The sequence below is a fragment of the Mobula birostris genome, chromosome 7, assembly GCF_030028105.1.
Source record: "Mobula birostris isolate sMobBir1 chromosome 7, sMobBir1.hap1, whole genome shotgun sequence".
Classification (NCBI taxonomy): domain Eukaryota; kingdom Metazoa; phylum Chordata; class Chondrichthyes; order Myliobatiformes; family Myliobatidae; genus Mobula; species Mobula birostris.
In genome coordinates this window covers 3,238,666-3,254,344 of record NC_092376.1, presented here as the reverse complement: position 1 = coordinate 3,254,344, position 15,679 = coordinate 3,238,666, and the positions used below count along the sequence as shown (strand labels likewise).

The 15,679-nt window shown below is 45.2% G+C and overlaps 1 protein-coding gene across 4 annotated transcripts in view; it reads right to left on the bottom strand.

The window, feature by feature from the left end:
- Positions 1–15,243, bottom strand: part of nup98 (nucleoporin 98 and 96 precursor) — a 105,439-nt gene extending 90,196 nt beyond the window's left edge. For all 4 annotated transcript variants that reach the window (XM_072262458.1, XM_072262460.1, XM_072262459.1 and 1 more), the window contains exon 1: positions 15,092–15,243. The gene's annotated coding sequence lies outside the window, so the exon portion shown is untranslated. The remainder of the gene's footprint in view (positions 1–15,091) is intronic.
- Positions 15,244–15,679: the final 436 nt, after the last annotated feature.

The window sequence follows — 15,679 nt, the reverse complement described above, 5'->3', positions numbered from 1 at the left end:
ATTGCAGCGAGAAAGAGAGAAAAATATGCAGGCATAAACGACAGATCAATATGTAATGCTGGGGGGGGGGTCAGTGCTCTAAAAGAAATAGATCCATACATTACACAGGCAACTGATGTTAGTTAGAAACTTAACTGTTCAGCAATAGTCTCCTAAATGTCTCTCCATTCTTTGAGAAAGGAGAGGGGCAGAAGAAAGGAAACTATACACCAGTTAGTCTGACCTCAGTGGTTGGGAAAATGTTGGTATCAATTATTAAAGATGAGGTCTCAGGGTACTTGGAGGCACATGATAAAATAGGCCATAGTCAGCATTGTTTCTTCAAGGGAAAAATCTTGTCTGACAAATCTGTTGGAAATCTTTGAAGAAATAACAAAGCAGGATAGACAAAGGAGAATCAGTTGATGTTGTGTACTTCAATTTTCAGAAGGTCTTTGAGGCTGATTAAACTACAAGTCCATGATATTACAGGAAAAATTCTAGCATGGATAAAGCAGTGGCTGATTGGCAGGAGGCAAAGAGTGGGAACAAAGGGAGCTTTTCCTAGCTGGCTGCCGGTGACTCGAAGTGTTCCACAGGGATCTGCATGGGACCAATTCTTTTTATGTTATATGTCAACCATTTGGATGATAGAATTAATGGCTTTGTTGCGAAGCTTGCAGATGACATAAAGACAGGTGGAGGGGCAAGTAGTTTTGAGGAAGTAGAGAGGCTACAGGAGGACTTAGATTAGGAGAATGGGCCAAGGAATGGCAGATGGAATACAGTATTAGGAAGTGTATGGTCATGCACTTTGGTAGAAGAAATTAACAGGTTGGCTATTTTCTGAATGGAGAGAAAACACAGAAACCTGAGGTGTAAAGGGCAGCCCTTGTGCAGGATTCCCTGAAGTGTAAAGGGCAGCCCTTGTGCAGGATTCCCTGAAGGTTAATTTGCAGGTTGAATCTGTGATGATGAAGGCAAATGCAATGTCAGAATTTGTTTCAAAAGGACCAGAATATAAAAGCAAGGATGTAATGTTGAGACTTTATAAAGCACTGGTGAGGCCTCACGTGACAGTATTGTGAGCAGTTTTGGGCCCCTTACCTTATAAAGGATGTGCTGAAACTGGAGAGGTTCAAAAAATGATTCCAGGATTGAATGTCATGTCATATGAAGAGCGTTTGATGGCTCTGGGCCTGTATTCACTGGAATTCAGATGAATGAGGGGTGACCTCATTGAAACCTAGTGAATGGTGAAAGCTTTGATAGAGTGGAAGTGGAGAGGATGTTTCCTATGTTTGGAGATTCTAAGACCACAGGACACAACTTCAGAATAGAGAAGCGTCCTTTTAGAATGGGGATGAGGAGGAATTTCTTTGGCCGGAGTCTGGCGAATCTGTGAAATTCTTTGCCACAGGCAGCTGTGAAGGCCAAGTCTTTATGTATATTTAAGGCAGAGATTGATAGATTCGTGCTTGGTCAGGGCATAAAGGGATATGGGGAGAAGGCAGAAGATTAGGGTTGAGGGGAAAATTGGATCAGCCATGGTAAAATGGCAGAGCAGACACGATGAACCAAATGGCCTAATTCTACTCCTGTATCTTATGGAGCTAAGGCAGGGGTCCCAACCTGGGGTCCACAGACCACTCAGTTAACGTTAGGGGTCCACGGCATACAAAGGTGAGAATCCCTGTCCTTAGTGGTTGTTCCCTTAATGGAAAATATCTGTGCGTGACTTTGTTTAACTCAAAGAGACTGATACACAGGCAGCCACTACACAGTCCTCAACAGGTCAGGGTCCAGTGACATGGTATCCAAGATGACTTGGGACACTTCACTGCCATTGTAATTGTGTAATTATCTTCTGCCAGCTCCACCAGTGAAGTCTTGGTTGGATCACTGTCTCTCTGGAAACTCTCCCCTTGACCTTAAATGCCATGGGTGATCCTACTAGGAGTCAAGCTTCAAGAAGCATTGCTCTTGGGATCTCAGCAATCACAAGCCTCTCCACCACGACAGAGCGACAACCCTCAGAGAGAATGCCCAGTTGATATGGGCCCATAATGACAGATGTCACCTTTTTGAAGATGCCCCCTATGATGGGGAGGGTTGAGCCCCCTATGATGGAGCTGGCTGAGTGTACAACCTTCTGCAGTCTCTTTTGATCCTGCAAACTGAAGCCTCTATACTAGACAGTGATGCAACCAGTCAGAATGATCTCCACTGTACATGTGCTAGAGATTTTGGTGACATACCAAATCTCCTCAAACTCCTAATGAAATATAACGGCTGGCATGCCTTCTTCGTAATTGCATCAATATGTTGGGCCAGGATAGATCCTCAGAGATGCTGATGCCCAGTAACTTGAAGCTGCTCTCCCCTTCCACTGCTGATCTAAGGACAGGTGTGTGTTATCTCAACTTCCCCTTCCTGAAGTCCACAATCAATTCCTTGATCTTATTGACATTGAGTGAAAAATTTGTTATTATGACCCCATTCAATCAGCTGGTCTCTTACTCCCATCAACTCAGTGTAATAGTGTCCAAAAGTGCTGTAAACACCGTGGATATTGTGTGAAAGGCAGACTATCTGTCAAAGCAGGAGCCAATACACAGCAAACATCCAATTGTTGATGGAGAGAGAAATATTGGCCAAAGCATGCAGGTGTTCCTCCCCTTTTCCTTGGAAAAGAACATTTGGCATTATGAACCTTCCTAAGAACAAAGAAATAGCTGGGATAGTCTATCCTGTCCAAATTTGACTCGTAGGAGACCCACCCATTCCCAGTAAATAACTGAATTGTTTGCAATGCAGTGACCTCCTCCCTTAGATACTAATACCATACATAGCACTTGCAATGTAGTCACACAATACCTGTAAGTAACCCTACATTCATATTCAATTCCTCTAGCAATGAGAAAGCTAACTGGATATAGACACAAAAGACAGCAGATGCTGGAATGTGGACCAGGAAAAAAAAATGGAGAAAGTCAGTAAGTCAAGCAGCATCTTTGGAGGGAAACAGATTCAGACCCGTTGAGTTTGCAATCTGAAATATCAACTGTCCATTTCCCTCCACAGAGGGAAATTCTCGCTCTTCAAAAAAAAGTTTACTGTGTTTGCATTAAATGGGTGACCCCTTTTATCCATAAAGCAGTGAGAGTTCTAGATTCTGCTAAACTAAGCAAAACAATAACATCAGTGAAAAGCTGGTAGATGATTGGCTGGTTAGTACGGTAGCATTAACATGTTTTCTTCCCAGTTAGAACTACTGGGTTAACAACTTACAGCAAGCAGCATAAATAAAATTCAAAACAAAGATCAGCTAAACTGAAAATAGTATTAACAGTGTTGTGGATACTGTAGAAGATTGTTCTAGAATACAATGAGACATTGATAGGATGTAGACCTGGGTTTCGAAGTGGTATACAGAGTTCAACCTGAAAAAGTGTAAAGTAAACACGAGAAAATCTGCAGATGCTGGAAATTCAAGCAACACACACAAAATGCTGGTGGAACACAGCAGGCCAGGCAGCATCCACAGGAAGTACAGTCAACGTTTCGAGCCGAAAGGCTTCGTCGGTCTCTGCCTGAAACGTCAAATGTACTTCTTCCTATAGATGCTGCCTGGCCTGCTGTATTCCACCAGCATTTTGAAAGTGTAAAGTAATTCACTTCGGAAGGTCAAATTTGAACATAGAGCACAGGGATGATGGCAGGATTCAGCAGTGTGGAGGAACAAAAATCTTGGAGTGCATGTTCACAGATCCCTCAAAGTTGCCCTACAATTTGGTAGGATCATTAAGGCAGCAAATGGTCTTCATTATTCAGCCGATGGAGTTCAAGAGCCACAATGTCTAAGACCATAAGATAAAGGAGCAGAATTAGACCATTTGGCCCAACAAATCTACTGCACCATTTCATCATGGCTGATCCATTTCCCTCTCAGCTCCAATCTCCTGCCTTCTCCTCATACCCCTTCATGCCCTGACCAATCAAGCATCAACCTCTGTCTTCAATATACATACAGACTTGACCTCCACAGACTCACCACTCTCTACCTAAAGAAATTCCTTATTTCCATTCTAAGTGGACATTCCTCTTTATTGAGGCTGTTTCTTCTGGTCTCACTACCCCACCATAGGAAACATCCTTCTCAAATCTACTCTATTGAGTCCTTTCAACATTCGATAGGTTTCAATGAGATTCCCCCCTCATTCTTCTGAATTACAGTGAGTACAAGTAAAGCTTTCAATCACAGAATCATTTTTGTGAATCTCCTTTGAATCCTCTCCAATGTCAGCACATCCTTTTCTTAGATAAGGGAATCACAATATGTCAAATGAGGCCTCACCAGCACCTTAAGAAGTCTCAACATTACATCTTTGCTTTTATATTCTAATCCTCTCAAAATGAATGCTAACATTGCATATGCCTTCCTTACCATCAACTCAAACTGCAAATTAATCTTTATGGAATCCTGTATGAGGAAGGCTCCCATGTTCGAATCCAGCCAGCTCCCTTGCACGCTTTCCATCCATGCTGGGTTGAGCATCGAGCTAGCAACTTGGCCTCTTAAAAACAAGAAAGTCTGCTAAGAAAACGCTGTCATGACAGCATCCCGATGACTCTACTCGGAGTTAAGGGCTTTCTTCTTCTTTTATCACAGAAGGTTTCGAATTGTGGTGGTTCCCCATGAGCTTGACCAGTTCGTCATATGGAATTCCTCCCGGTTTCCACGGTGTAACTAACACACACACACAAAGAATAGAGCGCTTCTTAGCCTCCTCAGTAATTCCATTAGCACAGAAAAAGTGTCCCAACCTTTCCTCATACTCCGGCCAGTCCTTGTTCCCCTCCACAAATTCACCGATAGTCCCAAACGTAGCCATCTAAACGCGAGGCTCCTCATCCCCCGCACAGCTCCTGTTCCAACACCGGCGCCCTTTTGCCTCTCGTCCCTGCACTGCTCCTCCTCGGCACAGGACGACACATCCAACAAAAAACCAGTTCACCTAGTCGCCAAAAATATGTGGTAACTTCTACTTCGAAAAAGGACCATGCGACAACTTCATGCTGAGACAGCAAAACCAATATTTACATTCAGAGGCTTTCACTGAACCACGCTGCATGGCAGAGAAGCTATACACATGTACATCGGACAAGAAAAACGGAAATTAAACCCCCCTCAACCCTGGAACCAGCCTCTCTTCACAAACAGCTTCCCCTAGCGGGAGTATTGCTATATTACCATTATCCTAATTAGTAATAACTTATTTTTATAATGCTCACATTACCACACCATGGGTACTTCATTTGTTAAGAACCCTCATACATGGCACCTTATCAAAGGCATTCTGAAAATCCAAGTGCACAACATCCAGCTATTCTCCTTTGTCTATCCTGCTTGTTATTTCTTCAAAGAATTCAAAATTTTGTCAGGCAAGATTTTCCCTGAAGGAAACCATGCTGACTACAGCCTCCAAGTACTCCAAAACCACATCCTTAACAATTAACTCCAACATTTTCCCAACCGCTGAGGTCAGACTAACCAGTCTGTAAATTTCCATTCTTCTGCCCCTCTCCCTTCCAGGAGTGGACTGACATTTGCAATTTTCCAATTCTCTGGAAAAATGCCAGAATCAAGTGATTCTTGAAAGAATGCAGCTCTATAAAACCCTGGTTAGCACAGACTTGGAAAAGTGTGTTCAGTTCTGGTCGCCTCATTATAGGATGAGGAAGCTTTAGAGAGGGTGCAGAGGATATTTACCAGGATGCTGCCTGGATTAAAAAGCACGTCTCTTGAGGAGAGGATAAGTGAACAAGGGTTTTTCCTCTTTGGAGTGAAGGAAGATGAGGTGTACAAAATGATAAGTGGCACAGATAGAGTGGACAGTCAGCACCTTTTCCCCCAGGCCAGCAATGGCTAGAAAGAGGGGGAATAATTTTAAGGTAATTGAAGGATATAGGGAGGATGTCAGAGGTAGGTTTTTTTTAAAAAAAAAAGAGAAACAGTTTCTGCCAGGGTGGTGGTAGAGGTACATAGTCAGTTAAGAAACTCATAAGCACATGGCTGATAAACACAGGTATAAGTGAAAAGGACTGATCTTGGCGTAGGTTAAAATTTCAGCACAACATTGTGGGCCAAAGGGCCTACTGTGCTGTACTTTCTACATTGACAAATTAACATTAAAACTTGATAGATTAAATAAAAAGTGAATGTAATTAGAACATAGAACAGTATAGCAGGGACCAGGCTGTTCAGCCACAATGTTGAGCCCAATCAAATAAATTAATATCAACTAATCTCTTCTGACTACCTAATATCTATCTTTCCATTTTCCTCACATTACCAATCGAAGGCAATGCTGGACTTTAAGAACTTCAGTCTACTACATCAGTGAGCTGCTCATGGGCAGAGAAGATGGCCTTGTCGTGGACTGTGTCACTGCCTGCTACAGAAAGGCATTGAAGTTGGTGCACAGAGGCGACATGCAGTGTGATTTGTCTTGAACATTTTTTTCTTGCGATGGTAATGTTAAACATTGATAATGCAAGATACCGCAGGCAAGTTTGGCTTGTTTGTCAGTGTGGCAGACTGCGGGGCAGCTGCATGGCCTCCGTTGTAGACAGGACTAGGCCTCAAGCCGTGGGCTTGCTTCCTCCTGCAGTCCAGGAGAGGAGATGCCTGGAGGTGGATTGTGTTTGTCCACAGCTACACCACTGCATGATGAAGAACTGCTGCGTGCTTGCCCTTGCAGAAATGTGGCTTCAGGACAACAACAATGCACCATCAATCAACAGGCCATGAACTCAGGGACTTGGGCCATATTATTTCTTATGACTATGCTTTACTGCTATAACTATATGTGCTATGTGCTGTGTGAGACTTGGTACTCTGCTTTGCACCTTGGCCCTGGAGGAATGCGGCCTTGTTTGGCTGTATTCATGTGCCTGGTTGAATGACAATTACACTTGAAACGAGGGTGAGCTTCAGATTCCTGCAGTATTGGAAGCTACTGTGACAGGAGAGAGCTATTTCAAGTTTGAATGATTGTAACTCAGAGAAGGAAGAAAATCCTAATCAGTGTGTTAGGGCAGCTGAAACTGGCAGTGGGGGTGGGCAATAACAAGGAGCAGTTGAAAAGTCAAATAGATGCAGCGGGGAACAGGAAAGGCCAAGAATACTACAACTAGCAGTAACTCAGTTTTGGGTGAAAATAGCAAACTGACAGAAGGGGAGGAGAAAACAACATCATTTAACAAAGATCTTTCATAGATACCTGACTGGCAAGCAGCTAGAGTGTGGAACACAAAAGAGACTTGTTAAAGCTGGAGGGCAGGGGCAGAATACTTCAGCAGGCAAGAATCTCAGTAGCAAAGGTAGTAGATTGATAAATAACGATGATAAAAATTTATGTGGAATTTAGTGCACTTCACTGCCTTTTCCAGTTGCTCAAACACAATGCTCCAGAAAGTTTGGCAGGGTAAATGCTGAAATGTGTCTCCATTCATGGAAGAGTCTAGAACCAGAGGGTAAAACACCAATGAGTCGAACATTGAACATTTTCTACGTTGCACTGTACTACAGCGCAGTACAGGCCCTTCGCCAACCTTTTAACCACCTCCAGACCATTCTATTCTTTGATAATTCTTTACAACTGTTGAACACTTAAATACACATCACACCAAATTCTTTACGCATGTAAATGTGGTGAATATAGTTAATCCTTGACCTAACCCTTCCCTCTCACATAGTCCACATCTTATCACCCTACAAGAGATTCATAAATGTCCATACCACCACCCCTGGCAGCACATTCCATGAGTCCAGCACTCTCTGCAAGACAGAAAAAACTTACCTCTGCCACCGCCCGCCCCCCAAATACTTTCTTCCAATCACCTTAAAGTTATGACCCCTGGTACTAGCCATTTCTACTCTAGGTAAAACAAAAAGTGTCCAATTAGCCAGAGGGTGGTGAACCTGTGGAATTCATTGCCATTGATGACTGTGGAGGCCAAGTCACTGGGAATATTTGAAGCAGAGGTTGATAGGTTCATGATTAGTCAGCGTGTTAAAAGTTACGGGGAGAAGCCAGGAGCATGGGGTTGAGAGGGATAATAAATCAGCCATGATGGAATGGTGGAGCAGAGTTGATGGGCTGAATGGCCTAATTCTGCTTCTATGTCTTATAGTTTTATCTATGCCTCTTAACATCTTGTACAAATAATTGAGTTGACCTGTTTAATGTCTCCTCATAAATTCCTCCACATCTGGGATTATCCAGGTAAACCTTCCGTGAACCACCTCCCCTCTGATGAAATAATAGTTCCATAAATACAGACATTAAATTGTTCACCATACTCCAGATGTGGTCTCACAAGTATCTAGTACAGTTGCATTAAAACTGCTCTAACTTGAGCCACAATTCTTCCCCCCATTTCTGCAGTTGCTTTTCTTTTGTAAATAGGACTGGCCTTTTTATTTCTTCCTTCCAAAATGAACTTTCACACTTTCTCACATCTCATTGTATTTGACAGCTCACCTAACCCATCAATTTGCCCGTGGTCATCCCTTTCACAGCTTGCACTTCCACCTCTGCACCATTCACTGCTCTGGCTACTTCCTTTCTCAGGGTCATATTGCAAACAGTTGCAGCTCCAGGACTCCACCCACTGGCCACAGGTTACCAACCTGAAAACTTTCAGCCCAGCTTACTGCTTCCTACCCATTAAATAGTGTAATGAATCCTCTCCAAAGACCACGGGCATTTATCTTTCAACTTAACAATTCACCAGGCATCTTTTCAACACTTCAAGTTCAAATTCAATACATTCCCTCCCTCCCTCCCTCCACTCTGATGCAGATTCTCAGAAGTCTAAGAAATGTGTTGGAAAACTGTGAGGCGCCACTGTAGTGCAGCAGTTAGCACGACGCTATTATAGCTTGGGGGGGGGGTCAGAGTTAAATTCCAGTGCGCTCTGCATGTTCTTCCCATGTATACATGGGCTTCCTCTGGTTTCCTCAGACACTACATACCAGCTGACAGGTTAATTGGTCAATGTAAGTTATCTTATGATTAGGCCAGTGTTAAATCAGTGCACAAGGGCCTGATCTGCTCTGTATCTCTAATAACTAAGTAATTTCTCCCACATGAGGCTATATTGACAATGCTCGCAAAATGCTGCTACAATTATCGATTCTAGCATCATTCCAACAAGTTGGTCTACACACTGGAGAATCAGAGCCAGTGGTTCCTAGCAGGGAGCACAAAGATCACTGTTTTATTTATGATATTTTAATGGTGTGCATGAATGCTGAATTAAGATTATGAAATTTTGCAGACAATACTAAAATTTGAAGCATGGCAAACATAGGATAGAGACTGGAAATGTTAGAAGAAAGAGGAGTAGAGCACAGGAACAGGAGCTCAGCCCACAACATCTCTGCTAACTGGGATGTCAGTTAACTTTTCCCAAGTATATCCCCCCCAGTGGCGTAGTGGCATTAGGGTTGGACTTCGGGACAAAAGGTCCCGGGTTCGAATCCAGCCAGCTGGCTCCCCTGCATGCTTTCCATCCGTGCTGGGTTACGAGCTGGTGATCTCTTTGGAAACTCACCCGGCAGAAGGCAATGGCAAACCACTGCTGTAACTGGCCTTGTACGCGGTTCCCCACTACGTCAGAGAGGTGTGGAGGGAAATCGTCTGCTAACCGGAGAAACTCCGGATGGGACGTACCTTTCCTTTTTATATCCCTCCATTTTCGGTCTCTTCACACAAACCAAAATCAGTTTAATATCACTGGCATTTATGTCAGGAAATTTGTTGTTTTGCAGTAGCAGCAGTGCAATATATTAAAACCTATAAATTACAATATTTAAAAACATATAGTGCAGAAAGAGAGCAAAGCAAGACAACAAAAAATTGAGGTGCACATGTCGATTGCCCGTTCAGAAATCTGATGGTGGCAGAGAAGAAACTGTTCACAAATCACTGAGGGTGTGATTTCAGGCTCCTGTACCTCCTCCTCGATGGACTTTGATGACAGATACTGCCCTTGTGAAGATGCTCTCGATGCCGGGGAGGCTGGTGCCTATATTGGAGCTGGCTGAGTGTACAACTTTCTGCAGCTTTGTCCGATCAGGTGCAGTGGTTCCCCCCCTCCCTCCAAACCAGATGGTCTAAATGCCCCTTAAGCACTGCTATGCTATCTGTACCCATCACCTGCCGTAGCACATTCCAGGAACCTAACACTGACTGGTTAAATACATTTGACCCGTAAATCTTTGAACTTTATCCCCCCTCACCCTCTACTATTTGATATTCCCATATTGGGAGAAAGATGTCTATCTACGCTCCTTGTTAGATACATAGCTGCAATACAATTTGCCAACTGTTATGCTCAAGGTTCCCCACACTCATTCTAACAACTTTCGACAGGAAAACCTTCAAGAGCATCCTGCCAGGCTGCATCATTGCCTAGTATGGGAGCAGCAAAGCATCAGAGCACAGAGGACACAGAGGGCTCCCTTCCCCCATTGATGACATTTATCAGGAATGCTGTAATAGAATGGCCCGAAGCATTGACAAGGGTCCCCACTACCCTTCCCACAATCCCTTCGACACATTATCGCCAAGGAAGGAGGTACAGGTGCATCTCCCAGACTGGGCAATAGCTTCCCTCAGGCTGAGAGACTAATGAATACCTGCCATCACCACGGTCTCGTCACTAGGACGATAAGCTGTTTACCTGTGCTGCACATTACATGCATGTTGAACGATACTGTATTAACTTACTAATGATAATATTTTGCTTTATGTGCTGTGTGATGTATGTATTGTGGGTGCACCGTGGTCTGGAGGAATGCTGTTGGTTGTATGCTGATAACAATAAACTTGAATTTGAATTGCCAACTTTTATGTTCATGGCAAATATAACTTATAGTAATTTAAGTAGGTCATTAGACTGCTGCCGAAAAACAAATTTCACAAAATGTTAGTGGTAATACACACGATTCTGATACCACTCTATCTAGTAGTGTAGCCACTTTCAGCGAGTTATAGACCCGCAACCAACATTCCTCCACAGATCAACGTCCGACTATTTACCATGAAACCTCCCCTTACACCTGAACTCCCAAAATGCAACAGCCCACACTTGTTCTCATTAAACTCCATCCGCCACTTCCCTGCCCACATCTCCAGCTGCTCTCTACCTTGCTGAAGCTTTCGATAACCTTTCTCACTATCCACAACACAGCCAATTTTGATGTCATCAGCAAATGAACTAATCAGACCAGCTACATTTTTGCCCCAAATCACTTATACACATCCCTGTCAACTGAGGCTCCCAGAGACCCCTGTGAAACACCACTGCCCACAGACCTCCAGTCAGAATAACACCCCTCCACCACTACCCTCCATCTCATGGTCAAACTAATTTTGAATCCACAGTGGCAAATGAAATTCAACACTGGTTCTAAGGATACATTTCGTAGGCTGCATGGTATAGATCCAGGGGATCTCTAAGAGCAGAGGGAGTTTGGTAAAATCTCTGAAGATATCAGGATGTGTTTGAAGATAGCTGGTGGGACGTCAAATACAGTACCAACATAAAGGTTTAAAAATAATGATGAGCTTTGTCACATGTACATCAAACTAGCCAAACATACAGTGAAAGCATTTTTGCTTCCATGGACAATGTCCTGGGGACAGCCCGCAGGTGTCACCATGCTTCTGACAACATAGCGTGCCCACAACTTACTAACCCCAACCCATGTGTGTCTGGAATGTGGGAAGAGACCAGAATACCTGGAGGAAACCGACACGAACACGGGGGAAAACGTGCAAAGTCCTTACAGATAGCAGCAGGAATTGAATCCTGATATTCTGATCGCTGATTCTGTAAAGCGACTGCACTAACCAAAGCTGAAAGTTCATGTGATTACTTCACCATATGACACCCTGAACCTCTACTGCTTCAGGGAAAGTAATCTTGTCCATCCAATCTGCCCTTGCAATGGCACACAAAAAGCTGGAGGAATTCAATGGATCGGAATGGACAGTTGATGTTTCTGGTCGAGACCCTTTGTCTGGAATGAACGCAGATATGGTTACAATCCAAAATTTCGAAGGCACATTTCCTTCCATCGATGCTGCCTGATCCAATGAGTTCCTCCAGCTTTTTCTTTATGGCACCAGATTGCTGCCCCTGGGGTCTCATCCTCATGAACTTTCTATGCATGCTGCCCAGCTTACTCCCGAGTGTCTCCACGCTGTACAACCCAACCAGTCTGTGTGGTGTCACAGGTAGACGGTGGCTAAGAAGGCATTTAGCTCGTTGGCTTTCATCATAACTCAGAGTATCGAGAATTAGAATCAGGTTTCACATCACTGGCATATGCCGTGAAATTTGTCATTTTGCGGCAGCAGTACATGCTATACATAATATATACAATATTATTGTATAGTGTTTTATTATGTAGAACAAAACAGGATAAAAATAAAAACAAGTGAAGTGACATAGATTCTCCTTGTGCACTGAGAAATCAAATGGCAGTGGGGATGCTCTATCAGAGTTGAACCAAAGACCAGTGAGACTGCACTTGGAACATTTTTGTATTTAGTTTTGTTACCCTGGGACAGGAAGGACAGGAGCACAGAGGAGATTTACCAGAATGCTGCCAGGCCTCGAGGGCCTGAGTTGGGTAGGCTAGGTCTTCATTCTTTGCAATGTAGAATACAATGCACTGCACAAGACTGGCAGCTCCAAGTCGACCTAGGGAGGCAGCTCAAGTTCCCAGAGAATATCGCAGCCACTCCGCTCCGCCCGGGCATGGTGTTAATATCGGAGTCGACAAAGCAAGTGGTCCTGCTGGAAATTACTGTCCCCTGGGAACACCGGATTGAAGAGGCCAATGAGCACAAGAGGGCTAGATACACAGATCTTGCTGCAGAATGCTGGAGCGATGGCTGGAGAGCTTGCTGTGAGCCAGTCAAAGTTGGGTACTGGGGCTTTGCCAGCCATTCACTACAGCAGACTCCAAAACTCCTTGGAGTTAAAGGACTGCAGTGCAGAAGAGCCACCAAGAACATTCTGGTGGCTGCTGAAGAGGCCTCGCGGTGGCTGTGGATCCGGAGGGGGGATCCATGGATTAGTGCGCCACTTGGACACAAGTCAGGGGCTGATCACCCCCGGCTGGGTCGCCCGGTCGAGGTTGTCTGATGATTAAAGACCCAAAACACCCTCTGGCCCCGGGTTCATCACTGAAGACGTGTCCAAGTAGCACCAGAAGGTGATTCTACAACTAAGGGTAACCTTATAGATGTGTATAACGCAAGACACACAAGATGCAGAAGGAACTCAGCAGGTTAGACAGCACAGATGGAAACAAATAAACAGATGATATTCCAGGCTGAGACCCTGCTTCAGGTCTGGAACCGAAGGGGGAAGATGCCAGAATAGAAAGGTGCGGTGGGGAGGGGAAGGATAGCTAGAAGATGATAGGTGAAGCCAGGTGGGTAGCAAAGGTAAAGGGCTGGAGAGGAAGGAGGAGAGTGGAGCATCGGAGAAAGGGAAGGTGGAGGGGACCAGTGATATATAATAGGCATGGATAGGGGGAGGATATTTTTCCCAGGGAATGAGACCAAAAACTAGAGGTTACGTTTAAGGTGAGAGGTGAAAGATTTAAACAATGCTGAGAGGCAACTTCTTCATACAAAAGGTGTTGTGTATGTGGAATGGGCTGTTAGTGAAGGTGATAGAGGAAAGGCACTTGAACAGGAAAGTAAACAGTGGACCACTTCGTCAAGCACCTCGGTACCACCCGCCATAAGTGGGACTTCCTGGGGGGGAGGGCCAAACGTTTTAATTGCAGCATCTGCAGATTTTCTCATCTATGGTTTTAATTCCATTCCCATTCTGACCTGTCGGTCCAAGGCCTCCTCCTATGCTGAGCGCAACCCACCCTCAGAGTGGAGCAGCAACAACTCACATTCCATCTGGGTAGCCTCCAACCTGATGGCATGAACATCAATTTCTCCTTCTGGTGAACACTCCTACCTTTCTCCACTCCCCACTCTGACCTTCTCACCTGCTTAATTCTTCCCCTGGGTCCCCTCCTCCTCAATGCTCCACCCTCCTCTCCTACCAGACTCCTCCCTCTCCAGCCCTTTTACCCTTCCTACCCACCTGGCTTCACCCATCACCTTCCAGCTGTCCTCCTTCCCTTCCTCACACCTTTTCATTCTGGCATCTTCCCCTTTCCTCTTCAGTTCTGATGAAGAGTCTCGGCTCGAGACAGCGACTGTTCATTCAGCTCCATAGATGCTGCCTGACCTGCTGATCAGCGTTTTGTGTGTGCTGGTTTAGGTTTAGAGGGATATAAGCCAAACACTTCCTAACCAGTCGGCCAATATGGACCAGCTGGGCTGAAGAGCCAGTTTCCATGAGATACCTTATGACAAGCATCAATGAGAGGATGAAACTAAAGTTCGTGGGTTACGGTGAAAAGGGGACCCCCTTCGTCAAGAGGAACATGAGGTTCAACTTCTCCATTCACAGAGTGATGCGAGTGTGATGGATGAAGGGTTTGTTTCAACATTAACGTAAAAGTTACAAGTACGTGGATGCGGAAATAAAGAACGCTATGGTCCAGGCACAGGTTAATGGGACTAGACAGATTAATAGATCAGCACAGACTAGATGGGCCGAAGGATAGATCTAACAGACTTGGGAGCTGGTGGACGCTTCAGGAACATTGGTCCCGAGGCAAGAGATTAACCTGGAGCTCCTTCAATATGGGATCTGAATGGCCTCCTCCTGCGTCCAATACTTGCCGGCTGGCCGTGGGAGGGAGGTGGCGGAGTGGGGGGAAGACAGCTCCAAGGACTTCACCTTCCCCGACAGCGGGCCACTTCGGTCGGGAACAACGGGAGGAGCCAGCACGGGCGCGAGGGGCCCAGCGGTGTCACCCGCCGGCTAACTCCAGGCCTCGGTGCGCGGCCGGCCTCGCTCCGCTCCCTGAGGCCACGGCCTGGAAGAAGCGGCGGACTCGCCCAGGCCCGAAACATCCCAAGCGCGGCTAAGCGCTTCAAGCCTCACCCACCTGCCGCTCTCCCCCACGGCGCACTCGGGCTTCGGATGCCGCAGGTCCCGGCTCTCGGGTACTTTCCTCTTCACTGGCTGGCTGCTCTGCTTCGGTCACCACGCACTTTCCTATCGGCCGCGCTTCGCTCGCCTAGGCCTCAAACACAAACCACGCCCCGGCCCGCCCACATAACTGTCATCATGGCCACACCGGGAAACCATTGGGCAATTTCCTCATCGCCAATCAACAAAGCTAACACTCTATTGGCCATTCTTCAAAATCAATCATGTCACTGGCGTACCGGCGCATAATAAATAAATAGTATCATTGGTCATAAATGTGTCAATCAAATTACTCTCTATCTGATTCGATTAAATAACTATCAGTTATTTAAAAAAGTACACTCTTCAATTTTTACTGGTTACCTAAGACATCAGTCAAAAGGAAATCCCGCCCCGACCTTGATCTCGCATTAATCATTTTCCACGTCAATCAAACTGACCCTTCTCGGCATGATTGGAAAAAAGCCTACACACTTCATTGGTGTAAATCGGTGTCAATCAACAGGAAAGCTGCGAACGTGACGGCAGCAGCGTTTCCCGCGCT